This window comes from Leucoraja erinacea, chromosome 1, assembly GCF_028641065.1.
Source record: "Leucoraja erinacea ecotype New England chromosome 1, Leri_hhj_1, whole genome shotgun sequence".
NCBI lineage: Eukaryota > Metazoa > Chordata > Chondrichthyes > Rajiformes > Rajidae > Leucoraja > Leucoraja erinaceus.
In genome coordinates, this window is record NC_073377.1 from 132629054 (window position 1) to 132643529 (window position 14476).

Sequence of the window (14476 nt, forward strand, 5' to 3'; positions counted from 1 at the left end):
CCTGCAATCTTGAGGATTTGGTCCATAGGAACATCCAACTGTTTTGCTGCTGATGTGGCTGCAGCCCTGGTGGAGTGAGATTTAAAAATGTTAGTATCTACTCCTGCCTTTATTAGGACCTGTTTTAGCCATCGTGAGATGGTCTGGGCTGTCACTTTTTTATGTGGCTGTTTGTGGCTAATTAACAGTGTCATTTCTTTCCCTCTGATGATTCTTGTCTGTTCTATGTATAATAGTAAGTGAGTTACTATACAGAGGTGATCACCCGACGGGTAGGCCCTGAATTCTATTTTTTGCCCTGCTGTTCCTGGTCTGTTCTGTTTAATTAAGTCATGGATATGAAAAGTCAAATTCCCAGATGAAATAGTCAAGTTGTCCAGCCTTAGTTTTTGTAGCGACTGGACCCTTTGTGCCATGACCAAAGCCATCAGCATGACCATTTTCATTGTTAGTTTCTGTACGGACAGAGCTGTTGGTGGAGACCAGTTTCTCAACATGGTCAATACAATGCTCATGTCCCAAATTTGGGTTTACCTGGTTCTTGAGGGATTTGTGTTGAAAATGCCCCTCATTAGTTTGGTTACCAGGGGGTGTGTCCCTACAGAATTCCACTCTGTTCCTTGCCACAGGTAGTTTGACAGAGCACTTCTGATACAGTTGATGGCACTGTAGCTGAGACCCTCATCGTAGTGAAGGATGGCCAGAAATTCCAGAACAGACGGAATGTTGTTGGATCTGTGGTTGAGGTTATTGTCGTGACAGTACTTCTCCCATTTCTTGATCTGCACCAAGTACTGTTTTTTGGTGGACAGTCTGTGGGCCGATGCAATCATGTCCATTGTTCGGTCCGTCAGTCCCATGTGTTGTAGAGGCACTTTCAGACTCTACAAATTAATAAGTTGGTATGATTATGACAGGGGTGACTTTCCTGTGTTACTGGATGGACCAGTAAATTTGGTCTATGTTGAATGGTGATGCATGGTTCTAATGCCATGTCTAGTATCACTGGGAGCCATGGTTGAGTAGGCCAATCAGGTACTATAAGAATCCCAGATGCAGAGTCTTGTTGTATTTTCCTTAGTACCCGACTGATGAGGCAGAAAGGAGGGAATGCATAAATAAACAATTTCCCCCAATGTAGCGAAAATGCATCTGTAGCTGCTGCCCCAGGGTCTGGTTCCCATGAAACATAACTTGGTAACTGATGATTTAGCATGGATGCAAAAAGATCGATATCTGGTGTTCCATACCGTACCGTAATTTCAGCAAATACATTTTTATCCAACATCCATTCAGTGTTTTCATTGAATTTGCGTGACCTGGTGTCTGCCACTAAATTTAGTTTACCTGGTAAGTAGGTAGCTGATATCCAAATATTCCTCTGGATACACCATTGCCAAATTGTGTTGGCCAGATTGTCACATGATGTCAATTTATTTCCACCCATATGGTTGATATATGCTACCACGGTGGTGTTGTCAATTTGTAGTCTAACATGCTGGTGATTTAACCCTGAACAATATGACTTAAGGCCATGGAATGCACTTAACATTTCCAGGTAGTTTATACCCCGTGCTTTTAATAATGTTGCCTCCTGTGCATTCCATCTCCCTCCACAGCTCGAGATGGAATTGGTGGCTCCCCAATCAAGTGCACTGGCATCAGTTTGTAGTACCATAGATGGGTTGCTGATATTTATTGTGTTGGAACAATACTTGACGTTGTGTTCCCACCATTTTAGTTCTATTATGGCCTCTGTAGGCAGCTTCATTGGCCTGTCAAAATGGCCACCATTAATTTTGAGTGCTCTTATTTTTGCTCTCTGTAAATTTCGATAGTGTAAAGGTCCGAATTGTGTGGCTGGAAATGCGGCCACTATTTTCCCAATTATTATGGCTACCAGTCTAATGGAGGGTTTGGTGATGTCAATGATTTTGCTGCAAACCTCTTTTAAGACTGTAACCTTTTCTATCGGCAAAGTCACTGACATGAGAACTGAGTTAATGGTGAACCCCAGTAATCCATTTTTGTTGAAGGCGTTAATTTAGACTTAACTGGATGGATGATGAATCCCAGTTCTTTAAACAATTGTTTCGTGGCTGTTACTGCTAGTTTAGCCAATTCCAAAATTTTGCCAACAATAAATATGTCATCCTGATATGCCATTACCATATGTTTTTGTTTTCGTAGTAACGCCAAGGCTTGTTTCAAAATTTTTGTGAATAACCTGGGGGCTGAAGTTAGCCCATTTGGTAGTGCCCTGTATTTCCAGTTCTGTCCCATCCAGTTGAATTTCAAATAACATCTATCTGTGGTCACCTCTTATGGGTACTGTATAGTAAGTATCTTTTAAATCGATGCTTGCCATATAGTAGCCTTCGGAAACTAATTGCTTAGCAGTAACAAAGGTTTCCATTTTGAAATGAATATATTGCACAAAGGTATTTAAAGTTGTCAAATTGATGATGATGCGGCAACCACCATCTTTCTTGTTTTTTATAAAGATATTCGACACGAATTCCTGTGTTGGGTGTGTTCAATTACTCCTTTTTTATATAGTCGTTGTAGTTCAGCATGTGCTTTAGATTTTTCTATGCCCGAGAGTACGAACATTCGGTTCGGTGCATGCTGTACTGGTGGGTTATGTTTTAGTATAAATTCTATGGCATAACCCTGGATACTGCTTAGAATGTAAGTGTCTAAAGTTATCTTGTTCCATGCATCCAAATAATATCGTAACCTCCCACCAACTTTCGTGCTCCCTTTAATTTTTAAGGAACCAGACCCACCTACCTCCATGGTTACCAGTGGTAGGTGCGTTATTTATTCGGCATCCTCCGTGGACGTTGAGGCGCCATTGTTTGAGTCTGTTGTTGGGTTGAAGGCTTGCGCATTTTCCAGGGTGGTCGGTCTGGGCCATTGCCTAAAAAAGACCGCTGTTGGGTGCTCCTGGTTTTTGCGCTACCTGCGATTTGTGTTGACTGTCTGGGGGGTCCGTAGGGCTGATATTTTTGGCCATAGTAGGTTTTGGTTGCTGCCTTTATGAGCCCCAGTGTTCTCGCCTCTTCATCAAGTTCCTTGACTTGTTTGGGTAAATCCCCTCCAAACAATAGAATTGGTGGTTTGGAGGTTCCTGGTTTACAGAGGCGGGCAAATTTGGGGTCCAATGCTGGTTGGATTGCAGTTTTTCTAATGTTATTCAACTCATACTGTGAGTTGCACAGTAAAGCCAGTGCATCCTGGTGGTCTTAGGTCATGTTTTGCTCCTTCAAAATTCAGGCAAAAGCTGTTATTCCTGCCGTTAATACTTTTAGGACCTTTTGAATTTTTAAATCACTGGTTCGAATTGCTGTCCCCACATGTTTCCAGATGCACTGGTTTACACTCGGAACATTTAATGACTTGCAGTTACCTGGAGGTAAATGCCGTGCCATGATGTCTGATAGAGCCAGTGCCTGCAGTTGATTAAACGACATATAATCAATGCTAGCCACCACCTTCGGCTCCAGGTCTTGCCCAGTTTGGTCTGGTTGGAAAAACTGAGTCACCATGTCCTGCATGTCTTCTTTCACCCCAGGCTTACTGGGGGTATGCTTACACGGAGGATCAGCCCAGAACTGATCCTCTGTGTTCTCCTCTGATGAGGAAGAGACACTATGCAGCCCCACAAGGGGTACTGCTGTGGGGCTTATTGATTGGCCACTGTGGCTAGCCTCCATCTCCCTGAGTCTGCCACTTTGGAGGATTTCCTCCAGCAGCCGCTCCAACTGGCTCTTATGCTCTTGGGCATAGGCCACTCGCGGCTGCTCCAATTCCTGCAGCCGCTCCAACCGGCTCCAATGCTCTCGGGCACTGGCCGCTCGCGGCTGCTCGTCATCCTGCAACCGCTCCAACCGGTCCCGGTGCTCACGGGCACTGGCCGCTCGCGGCTGTTCCTCGTCCTGCAGCCACTCCAACCGGCTCCAATACTCTCGGGCACTGGCCGCTCGCAGCTGCTCATCATCCTGCAACTGCTCCAACTGGCCCCAGTGCTCACGGGCACTGGCCGCTCGCGGCTGCTGAAAGTCAGACTCGTCTGAGTCTGGCATTCAATCCGTCTTTTGCTTCGCTTTCCCGCCCGGCCAGTGGATTTGGCCGGTGCGGGAGTGAAGTCGGGCACAGCTGTTCCCATTTCAGGAGATTGGCGTGCCGTCGGCTGCTGCTGTTGCTGCTGGCTGCCCGCAACTCCGCGGTTCTCCCCCTCCAGCTTTTTCGCAGCCTTCCTTCTAGTCGCTCTGTCCATCTTTCCACCTGCAAGGTAAGTTGGAAAAATGCAGAGTCCCTTACCTGCTGTTGTCGGCTTTTTGATTCTGCCGCTTAAGGGGAACGTCCTTCCCCCTGCTGTGACTCGTTGCAATGCGTGTAGTGATATGGCACGCATGCGTCCTAGCAGGGTTCTTCATGTAGTCACTCACGTGACTCCGAAGTAAAACCATATAACCATATAACCATATAACAATTACAGCACGGAAACAGGCCATCTTGGCCCTACAAGTCCGTGCCGAACAAATTTGTTTTCCCCTTAGTCCCACCTGCCTGCACTCATACCATAACCCTCCATTCCCTTCTCATCCATATGCCTACCCAATTTATTTTTAAATGATACCAATGAACCTGCCTCCACCACTTCCACTGGAAGCTCATTCCACACCGCTACCACTCTCTGAGTAAAGAAGTTCCCCCTCATATTACCACTAAACTTCTGTCCCTTAATTCTGAAGTCATGTCCTCTTGTTTGAATCTTCCCTATTCTCAAAGGGAAAAGCTTGTCCACATCAACTCTGTCTATCCCTCTCATCATTTTAAAGACCTCTATCAGGTCCCCCCCTTAACCTTCTGCGCTCCAGAGAATAAAGACCTAACTTATTCAACCTATCTCTGTAACTTAGTTTTTGAAACCCAGGCAACCTTCTAGTAAATCTCCTCTGTACCCTCTTTATTTTGTTGACATCCTTCCTATAATTGGGCGACCCAAATTGTACACCATACTCCAGATTTGGTCTCACCAATGCCTTGTACAATTTTAACATTACATCCCAGCTTCTATACTCAAAATAGTAAAATAGTAAGATTAAACGTGAACTTACCAGTTTGAAGTTTGATCTGTATTTTATGAGGAGTTACGATGAGGGATTACATGAAGAACCCATCCAGTACGCATGCGCGGCATACTTCAAAGCAGTGGTGTGGAATCACAGATAGACACAGTTATTGAAGTAAACATAGTAAAGATAAGGAGACATCAGTTTATGAATTTGACCCATATTAATGAGGGTGGGAGCGGAGGGCACGTAATCCCTCATCGTAACTCCTCATAAAATACAGATCAAACTTCAAACTGGTAAGTTCTCGTTTAATCTTACTATTTTACTTCGGAGTCACGTGAGTGACTACGTGAAGATTTCAAAGCTCTGTGATTTCAAACCGTGTAACAGTTATTACTACATCACTGCCAAAGTCTTTGAGGGAGGAAGTGTGTTATCGTAATCAACCAATGAATCTGTTTGTAGAAAAACACAATGGTATTTTTTACAATAACAATGAAGAAATTTAAAATGCTCCCCTGGGCTTAATTTAAATATTTGCAGACTGGAATCTTTCCTGCAAATAAAACAGGTTTTGTCAACAGGTTATAATAATTTTTTTCTGAATGTTTTACCCCCACCATTCTGCTGTAGCCAGGATGTGGTTTATAGGCACGTCCATTCTTTTTACCGTTGACGTGGAAGCTTGTCCTGTGGAATGAACTTTGTACATGTTAGTTTTATCCCAGCAGCTTTAGCACCTGCTTGAGCCATCCCGAAATGGCTCGTTACCCGACCACAAGGTTTTTTGTGACTGACCCACAAGGCTTTTCATCTCCCTCGAATAGTTAGGTTGTGTCTATGTAGGATAATAGGGTCATGGCACATTACCGTGTTTCTGGCGGGTAAGCCCAGATTCCACGACTGGATTAGGTGTTCCTGGTCTGGTTTGACCATTCCCTGGACAATGATAGAGATCTGGTCTGGAGCTGTGAGCATGGTGTCCAGTTGCAATAGGAGTAGTGACTGGACCCTCTGTGCAGCTCCAAGTGCCATCAACATATGTGTTTAGAGCATAGATGGTTCAGGTTGAGGGATCTGGCTGGTGGGCATCCCCTGAGGTATGGCAGTACCACACTGACATCCCATTTATGGGTGTACCTGGTCTAGGGGTTTAGAGTTGTAATACCCTTCATAGATTTACCACCAGCCATTGGGACCCCATGGCCTGTTGTCCTGGAGCTGTTTTGAAAAGACAGGCAGGGCAATTCTAGCTGTGTTGATGGTACTGTAGCCGAATCCTTCATCATGGTGAAGGTTCACCAGGAATTCCAGTACATAGTAACTGTAGCGGTTGAGTAGGTTGTCCCTGTATCCAAGCAGTACTTCTCTTGATGCTGGACAAGTGCTGTAGTCCAGTGGATGTTCAGAGGGATGCTGACATGGTTTGTTATGATAATCCCAGTCCCAGAAGTGGTTTGTGCAGAATCTGCAACCCAGGAGCTTTATTTTCCCATGGCATGGATGGCTTGTGCCCGACTCCGAGTGTTAATAATTCTGGGTCACTGGGGAATACCATCGAAGTTTCAACAACCATGTCATGGAGTATTGGGAACCATGGCTGCGTAGGCCAGTCGGGTCCTATCAAAAATACCTGAAGTAGAGTCCATTTGTACTGTGCGTTGTCCCCGACTGATGAGGCAGAAGGGAAGAAATACATAGAAAAATAATTTCCCCAATCCAGCGCGAACGCATTTGCTGCTGCTGCCTCAGGGTCTGGTTCCCAAGCGACATACATAGGACATCACCCAAACACCTGGTGATTTAGCGTTGATGCAAATAATCGATATCTGGCGTGTCATATAGCTTGATAGTTTTAGTGAAACTTTTTTATAAAAACATCTAATCGATGTTGTCATTAAATTTATGTGACCTGGTGTCTGTCACTGTATTTAGCTTGCCTGGCAGGTAAGTTGCTGATAGTCAAATACGTCTTTGGACACACCATTGCCAAATTGTGTTGACCAACTTGTCGCATGATACCGACTTTATGCCGCCCATATGGTTAATGTAGGCCACCACCGTAGTATAGTCTATTTATAACCGTACATGCAAGTGCTTTCAATCCATAAAATTCACCCAAACATTTTTAGATAATTAATGTCCAGTGTAAGTGGTAACCCCACCACTGTTGTTCTGATATTACTTCAGTGGGTAACTTCATGAGACGCTCAATGACGACCTGTATGTCGTTTTTGATACTAAGGTCCGAATTATGGAGCCAGAAATGCTACCATTTTCCCAATTACTCTGTTACTTGTCGAGTAGTTGGTAGTTTGTTGACCATTAATTTGTTGCATGTTTGTGCCAATTCAACTATGTTGTCTCTTGGCAACATTATAGTCATGTAGACTGAATTAATTATGAAGCCCAAGATAGTCCAAGAAAGAGGTAGTAGGAACCAGACCCACCTACCTCCATGGTTATTGGCGATTCTGTTTTTTCATTTTCCTGAATGTTCTGTTCTGACGACGTGCTGGCGATGTTGGGGGGAGGTGCATTTTCCAGGGGGTCCGCTGCGGGCCCTGATCTAAAAAGATCTTTGGGGATAATGTGCGGACCCCAAGCGTTCACCAGTCCCATATTCCGGACGTCGACTGGTGGATGCCGTGGGGTGCTGCCGCTTGGGTATCGGAGGTCTTGGTTTGCTCGTCCCGGGGCCTGCCCTCATTAGGCCGAAGGTTTTTGATGCCTCATCCATCTTCAGCTTTTTATTAAGATCTTTCCCAAATAGCAGTGAGTCAGCTTCCGCAGCTGGGGCTTTACACAAGCCAGCAAATTTGGAATTGAGGGCAGGTCTTATGATTTCCCTCCGGAGATTGTTGATCTCGAATTGTGTGGTACACATTAATGCCAGCACATCCTGCTGGCATGTATTCATCTCCGTCGTCTCCACGGAACGAGCAAAGGCTGTGATGGCTGACGTCAGGAGCCTTAGGATCCGCTGTAGCTTGAGTTCTTAGGTCCGGATGTGTGCCCCCACATGCCCCCAGATTTGGCTGTTGACACTTTTTACTTTGAGGGCCTCACAGTTTTCTGGTGCTGTGTGTTGTTCCAGCACCTCGGTGAGCACCTTTTCCAGTAGTGGTTTATTGGATAGGTGGTTAATGCTGGCTGCCATTTTTGGCTCCAGCCCGTCGGGTTGCTACAAAGTGGTCCACCACACCCAACAGCTGTTCCTGTTCCTGCACCCCTAGCATACTCCCGAGTTAATCCGCCTGCCCCTGTTCCAGACCAGCCCTGCCCTGGTCACCAATGCTAGCCTCCTGGTATGAGGGAGCAAAGGGCAGTGCACAAGACACTGTGGAGGTGGTACCTGTCCTTTCTCCCCGGGAGCGCTGCTGTTCCCGGTGGACCATCTCCTCCAGGAGCTGCTGAACGCAGCTCAGGCAGCTGTCTCTCCTCCGCTTTGGTGGAGACATGTCCCCCTCCGATGAATCGGAGATGACCGGCCGATTGGTCTTCCTGGCCGCTTTCCCAGTCCGCCGTGCAGGCTCTGGCGAGACTGGGCTTGCCTCGGTCTCGGGGATAGCGAAACGCTCTGAGAGCGACGCTGCCGCCGGTTGCTGCCCCGCTGGTAGAGTTGGAGCGGGGCAGTTTCTCTTTGAGAGTTTTCTGCGTTGTGACATGTTTTCTGAAAGCCTGCAAACACAACTGCAACTCTCCTCTGTTATTCCAACGCCCTGCTGCATAGGAATTACTGTTTTTGGTTACTCATCCTCTCCTTCACGAGGGTTCCCACGTAGCTGTCCACTACACCTAGCAGCTCTTCCTGTTCCTGCACACTGGAAAGACCACTGTGGAAGGGAGTGCCTGACCTCCCTCTGCGAGAGCACCCCCCTGGGGCGCATCTCACTGGAGCTCCTGCTCCAAGAGCGGCTCCTGCAGCTCAGGCGGCTGTCTCTCCCCCTCCTGGGTGGAGAGAGGTCCCCGTCCGATGTCGGAACCACCGGCCGGTTCTTGCATATACATCCAGCCCGCTGCTCAGGCGCTAGCAGGGCTGGGCTCAGTCGCGGTGTTGGGGTAGCGGACCGCCCGGTAAGTGTTCCTACCGCTTGTTGCTGTCCCCGCAATGAAGACGCTCCTCCATGGTCGAGCGGGCAGGTGCAGGCGGCTGTCTTTCTACCTGGGGGTGGAAAAAGCGTCCCGTCCTTCGAGTCGGAACCACCGGCCGAAGCCTCCGTGGCGTTCTTCCCAGCCCGCTGCTGAGGCGCTGACGGGATGGGCTTGGCGCAGTGTCGGGAGCGGAGCGCTGGTTAGCGGTCCTGCCGCGGTGATGTTGCCCCCGCGATGGAACGGTCTTCCGTGGAGTCGAGCGGGGCAGGACTGCACCGTTGTTGCCCCCTGGATGAAGGTGAGTCGAGCGGGGACAGGTCTCTCTCTCTCACCGTTGCCGCCCCTGTGGAGTGGCACCGGCACAGCTCCCTGTCCGTGGACCGCAGTCCTACGGGGAACAAACAGACTCGAGGGGCTGTTAGAGTGAAGGTAAGTACTTACCTAAAGCTTCGTCTTTCAGGTTGTAGCGGGAGCCCTGACTCCCGCCTGCCGCTGTTGCCTGCTGAAACGTAATGCCGCGCATGCGTACTGGACGGGTTCTTCACGTAGTCACTCACGTGACTCCGAAGTAAAATGGATATTTTTAAGGCAGAGATTAATAGATTCCTGATTAGTACGGGTGTCAAGGGTTATGTGGAGAACACAGGAGAATGGGTTTGAGAGGGGAAGATAGATCAGCTATGATTGAATGGCGAAGTAGACTTGATGGTCCGAATGGCCTAATTCTGCTCTAATCCCTTATGAACATAAAATGTAAAGTCAGTGCTTAAATTGATGTGGCTTTGCAACCATACTTAAAAACTGTGTGCTTTATTTCGCTTCAAGAAAGGAGAGCGATGTTATCAGTTGAGTACCAATTCTAGTTGATGATAGGTAGTACATTTAGTCTCAGTAAAGTTTGCAATAATGTGGCTGCCATACATTTACAATAGGGACTATTTTAAATCATGACAGACTGAATTTGTCTACTTCAGTCTTCACTGGAAAAAAACATTCTTTTGTGCCAGAGTCTGTGACTTGTTTGTAGTAGCATCTGACATCTCTAAGTACCATTATACAATAGTATGTGGTGTTGCTTTTCTTCTTAAAGCACTCTCCCGTCTTCACTTTTTTAATGTTTGTGATTTGACCTTTAGAAGATTTATTGAGATCTCTGCTTCAGACTGCACTGTGTCAAAAGTAATGTGCTGTAATACAACATTAAGTCAAGTCACCTGTTATATAAATCATTGGCACAGGCCAGGAGCACAGTTACTAAAGTACAATGCAAGCCTAAAGCAGCCTGTATCTGAATTAGAATCTGCATTTCCATAAAAACAAAATCTGTCAAATGGTTTGCATTTCTTAGCAACCTCAAAACTGCTATCATACTAATGTTATAGTTTCTCACCTCAGCCAACACAGAAAATAAATGAAAAGCTATTTAATACATCAATATAACCTGACTTCTTGACAGCATATAGTGACAGATTCATTAAAGTGTGCTTTTACTACCAAGATTTCTATTGTATACAGAAGGTTCTCTTCAACTTTGTTCCCTATTCTCATTTATTTAAGAAACATGAAACCATCAAGTGGAGGAAATTATTCTTTCATAATTGAAACCACAATATGTTATTTAGTGATATCAAGTCTCCATGCTTATATACGTTTGGTCTGAAGCCACAAAATATATTGGTCTGAGGGTACAAGATATAAGGACTACCAAGTCACTGGCATTCAGTAGGTTACTACAATATCTATACTTGAGTCTAAAGAAGGGGTCCTGACCCGAAACAGCACCTATCCATGTTCTCCAGAGATGCTGCCTGACCTGTTGACTTACTCCAGCACTTTGTGTCTGTCTCCATACCATTGGCAGGTTTCTACTTGAGGAAAAGAATGTAACTAGCAATGATAATGGATGTTTCTGGAACATAAGCATACAGGCGTATAGACTAGACTCAGTTATGTATAGTGGCAGATTATTATATCATTCAAGGAATTTCTCCCTCTAGCCACTACGAGAAGACAAGGGGGTAAGGAGATAGCGTTGTTTACGCATGGGAGCTCTCCAAGAGACATTCAAGGCCGTCCAAAGATAAATCTTCAAAACACAGTGTCTTGATTAATAGCTTCTTTATTATCGTAGTAAAACAGTAATATATCCACCCAAACTTCTTTTTGTTGAGTACATTTTAATCTTACTCGTAGTCAAACTCCAGCATGTGGCTCCGAAATGTTAGAAAGCCCTGACATGTTAGAAAGCTCCGAAAATGTTTGAAAGGTATGCCTTCCCTCCATGCTTCTTCCGAACTAAACTAAAAAACTACAATCTTCTGCACAAGAATCCCAGCAGCAAACATGCCTCCGACTATGTAATAAACCCCACCCACATAATTACAGGCAGACAAAATTTAAAGGCAAATGCCATACTTTATAACATACTGTTAAGCCAAATGGCCACTACATTATATACAAACCTAATGCAACAATTGTTTTTGTAAACCATGTTTTTTTCATTTTTATTCAATTTTTTCCACTTAGTCATCCACATCATGATACAAACATTTATTGCCCATTTCTAATTGCCCTTGAAAAGGGGAAGGAGAATGCCTTCCTAACCCACTCCTGAAGGAGCGGATTCTTGCAAAATATTAATAGGTAGAGTTCTGCAGGATTTTGAAGAGGGATCTTCAAAATGGTAGTGCTCCCATGTATCTGGACTCTCTTTATCACAAATACCCGTTGTCATTGTTCTTTCAGGTGGTAAACATTATTAGTGTTGTAAGAGCCATCTATGTAGGCTTAGAAAGTCACTACAGTGCATCAATAAATGCTACACCCTGTGCCAATTGTGGTGGACAGATGGGATAAGCATGCTTCTGGATTGGGTGCAGGTGAGCAGTCTGCCTATTTCTAGATGTCCTTTTAGCTGTTGCTGCAAGTGAATTGACTTTGGTAAAATTGTAAATTGTCCCTAGTGTGTAGAATAGTGTTAGTGTACTGTGTAATCTCTGGTTAGGCACGGACTCATGGGCAAAGGGCCTGTTTTTATGCTGTATCTCTAAAATCTGGATGTGTATTTTTGAATTGGTGTCTTGTATATGGTGGGGTAAATAGTAAGAAAGTAAGTACATTTTATTTACATAGCACATTTCAATCAACGCGTTGAAACTAAAATGCTTTACATAGAAGAAATAATTACGTTTCCGTACATCCATAGAAAAATTTAAAAAAGATAAAAGACACAACACATTATAGAATTTAACATGAACGTCCCCCCACAGCAGAATCAAAAATTTCCACTATGGGGAAAGGCACAAGAATGTTCAGTCCTCTTCCTCTGTGATCACCTGAGGTCGGGGTCTAGTTTTGGCCTCCGCAGCCAGTCCGATGTTTTCAGGCCCTCTTGCCGGATGATAGAATTCCGGCGTCAGGAGAAACATAGAAACATAGAAAATAGGTGCAGAAGTAGGCCATTCGGCCCTTCGAGCCTGCACCGCCATTAAATATGATCATGGCTGATCATCCAACTCAGTATCCTGTACCTGCCTTCTCTCCATACCCCCTGATACCTTTAGCCACAAGGGCCACATCTAACTCCCTCTTAAATATAGCCAATGAACTGGCCTCAACTACCTTCTGTGGCAGAGAATTCCAGAGATTCACCACTCTTTGTGTGGAAAATGCTTTTCTCATCTCGGTCCTAAAAGATATCCCCCATATCCTTAAACTGTGACCCCTTATTTTGGACTTCCCCAACATTGGGAACAAACTTCCTGCATCTAACCTGTCCAACCCCTTATGAATTTTGTAAGTTTCTATAAGATCCCCCTCAATCTTCTAAATTCTAGCAAGCATAAGTCGAGTCTATCCAGTCTTTTTTCATATGAAAGTCCTGACATCCCAGGAATCAGTCTGGTGAACCTTCTCTGTACTCCCTCTATGGCAAGAATGTCTTTCCTCAGATTAGGAGGCCAAAACTGTATGCAATACTCCAGGTGTGGTCTCACCAAGACCCTGTACAACTGCAGTAGAACCTGCCTGCTCCTGTACCCAAATCCTTTTGCTATGAATGCTAACATACCATTCGCTTTCTTCACTGCCTGCTGCACCTGCATGCCTACTTTCAATGACTGGTGTACCATGACACCCTGGCCTTGTTGCATCTCCCCTTTTCCTAATTGGCCACCATTCAGATGATAGTCTACTTTCCTGTTCTTGCCACCAAAGTGGATAACCTCGCATTTATCCACATTATACTGCATTTGCCGTGCATTTGCCCACTTTACACCCAACCTATCCAAGTCACCTTGCAGCCTCCTAGCATCCTCCTCACAGCTAACACTGCCCCCCAGCTTCATGTCATCCGCAAACTTGGAGATGTTGCATTCAATTCCCTCATCCAAATCATTAATATATATTGTAAATAGCTGAGGTCCCAGCACTGAGCCTTGCGGTACCCTACTAGTCACTGCCTGCCATTGTGAAAAGGACCCGTTTACTCCTACTCTTTGCTTCCTGTCTGCCAGCCAGTTCTCTATCCACATCAATACTAAACCCCCGATACCATGTGCTTTAAGTTTGTATACTAATCTCTTATGTGGGACCTTGTCGAAAGCTTTCTGAAAGTCCAGATATAACACATCCACTGGTTCTCCCTTATTCACTCTACGTTACATCCTCGAAAAATTCTATAAGATTCGTCAGACATGATTTACCTTTCATAAATCCATGCTGACTTTGCCCAATGATTTCACCACTTTCCAAATGTGCTGCTATCCCATGTTTAATAATTGACTCGAGCAGTTTCCCCACTACTTTAATAACTGACTCTAGCAGTTTCCCCACAAACACTCCTCCGCGGCTTGGAATATCTGGAGCGGCCGCTTCCTCCCTGGAGACTGTGCCACCCGAAGTCCTCAGGCCGCGCTGGTTGGAGCTCCAACTCTGGTGATCTCAGATCCCAGGCTCCATGGTGTTTTAACTCCAACGCCGCCCGCGGCTGGACGTTCGCAGCCACAGCTCCTCGGATGTTGGAGTCGGCGGTCACAGCACTCAGGAGCTTACCCGCACGGTGACCTGGGCAAGGCATCGCCCGCTCCGTGATGGTGTCCCAGCGCTGTGCCGCCGCCGAAGCTGTAGTCCCGGCCGATCCCGACAGTAAACGCCGCTCCAGTCTGATAGTAGGCCGCGAGGAAGGGGCGAAGAAGCAGCTCGGAGGGAAGCCACCTCTTCGACCAGGTAGGGACTAGGAAATAAAGTTTCCCCCTTTTCCTTCTTCCACCCACCACATAAAAGAAGACAACCAACAA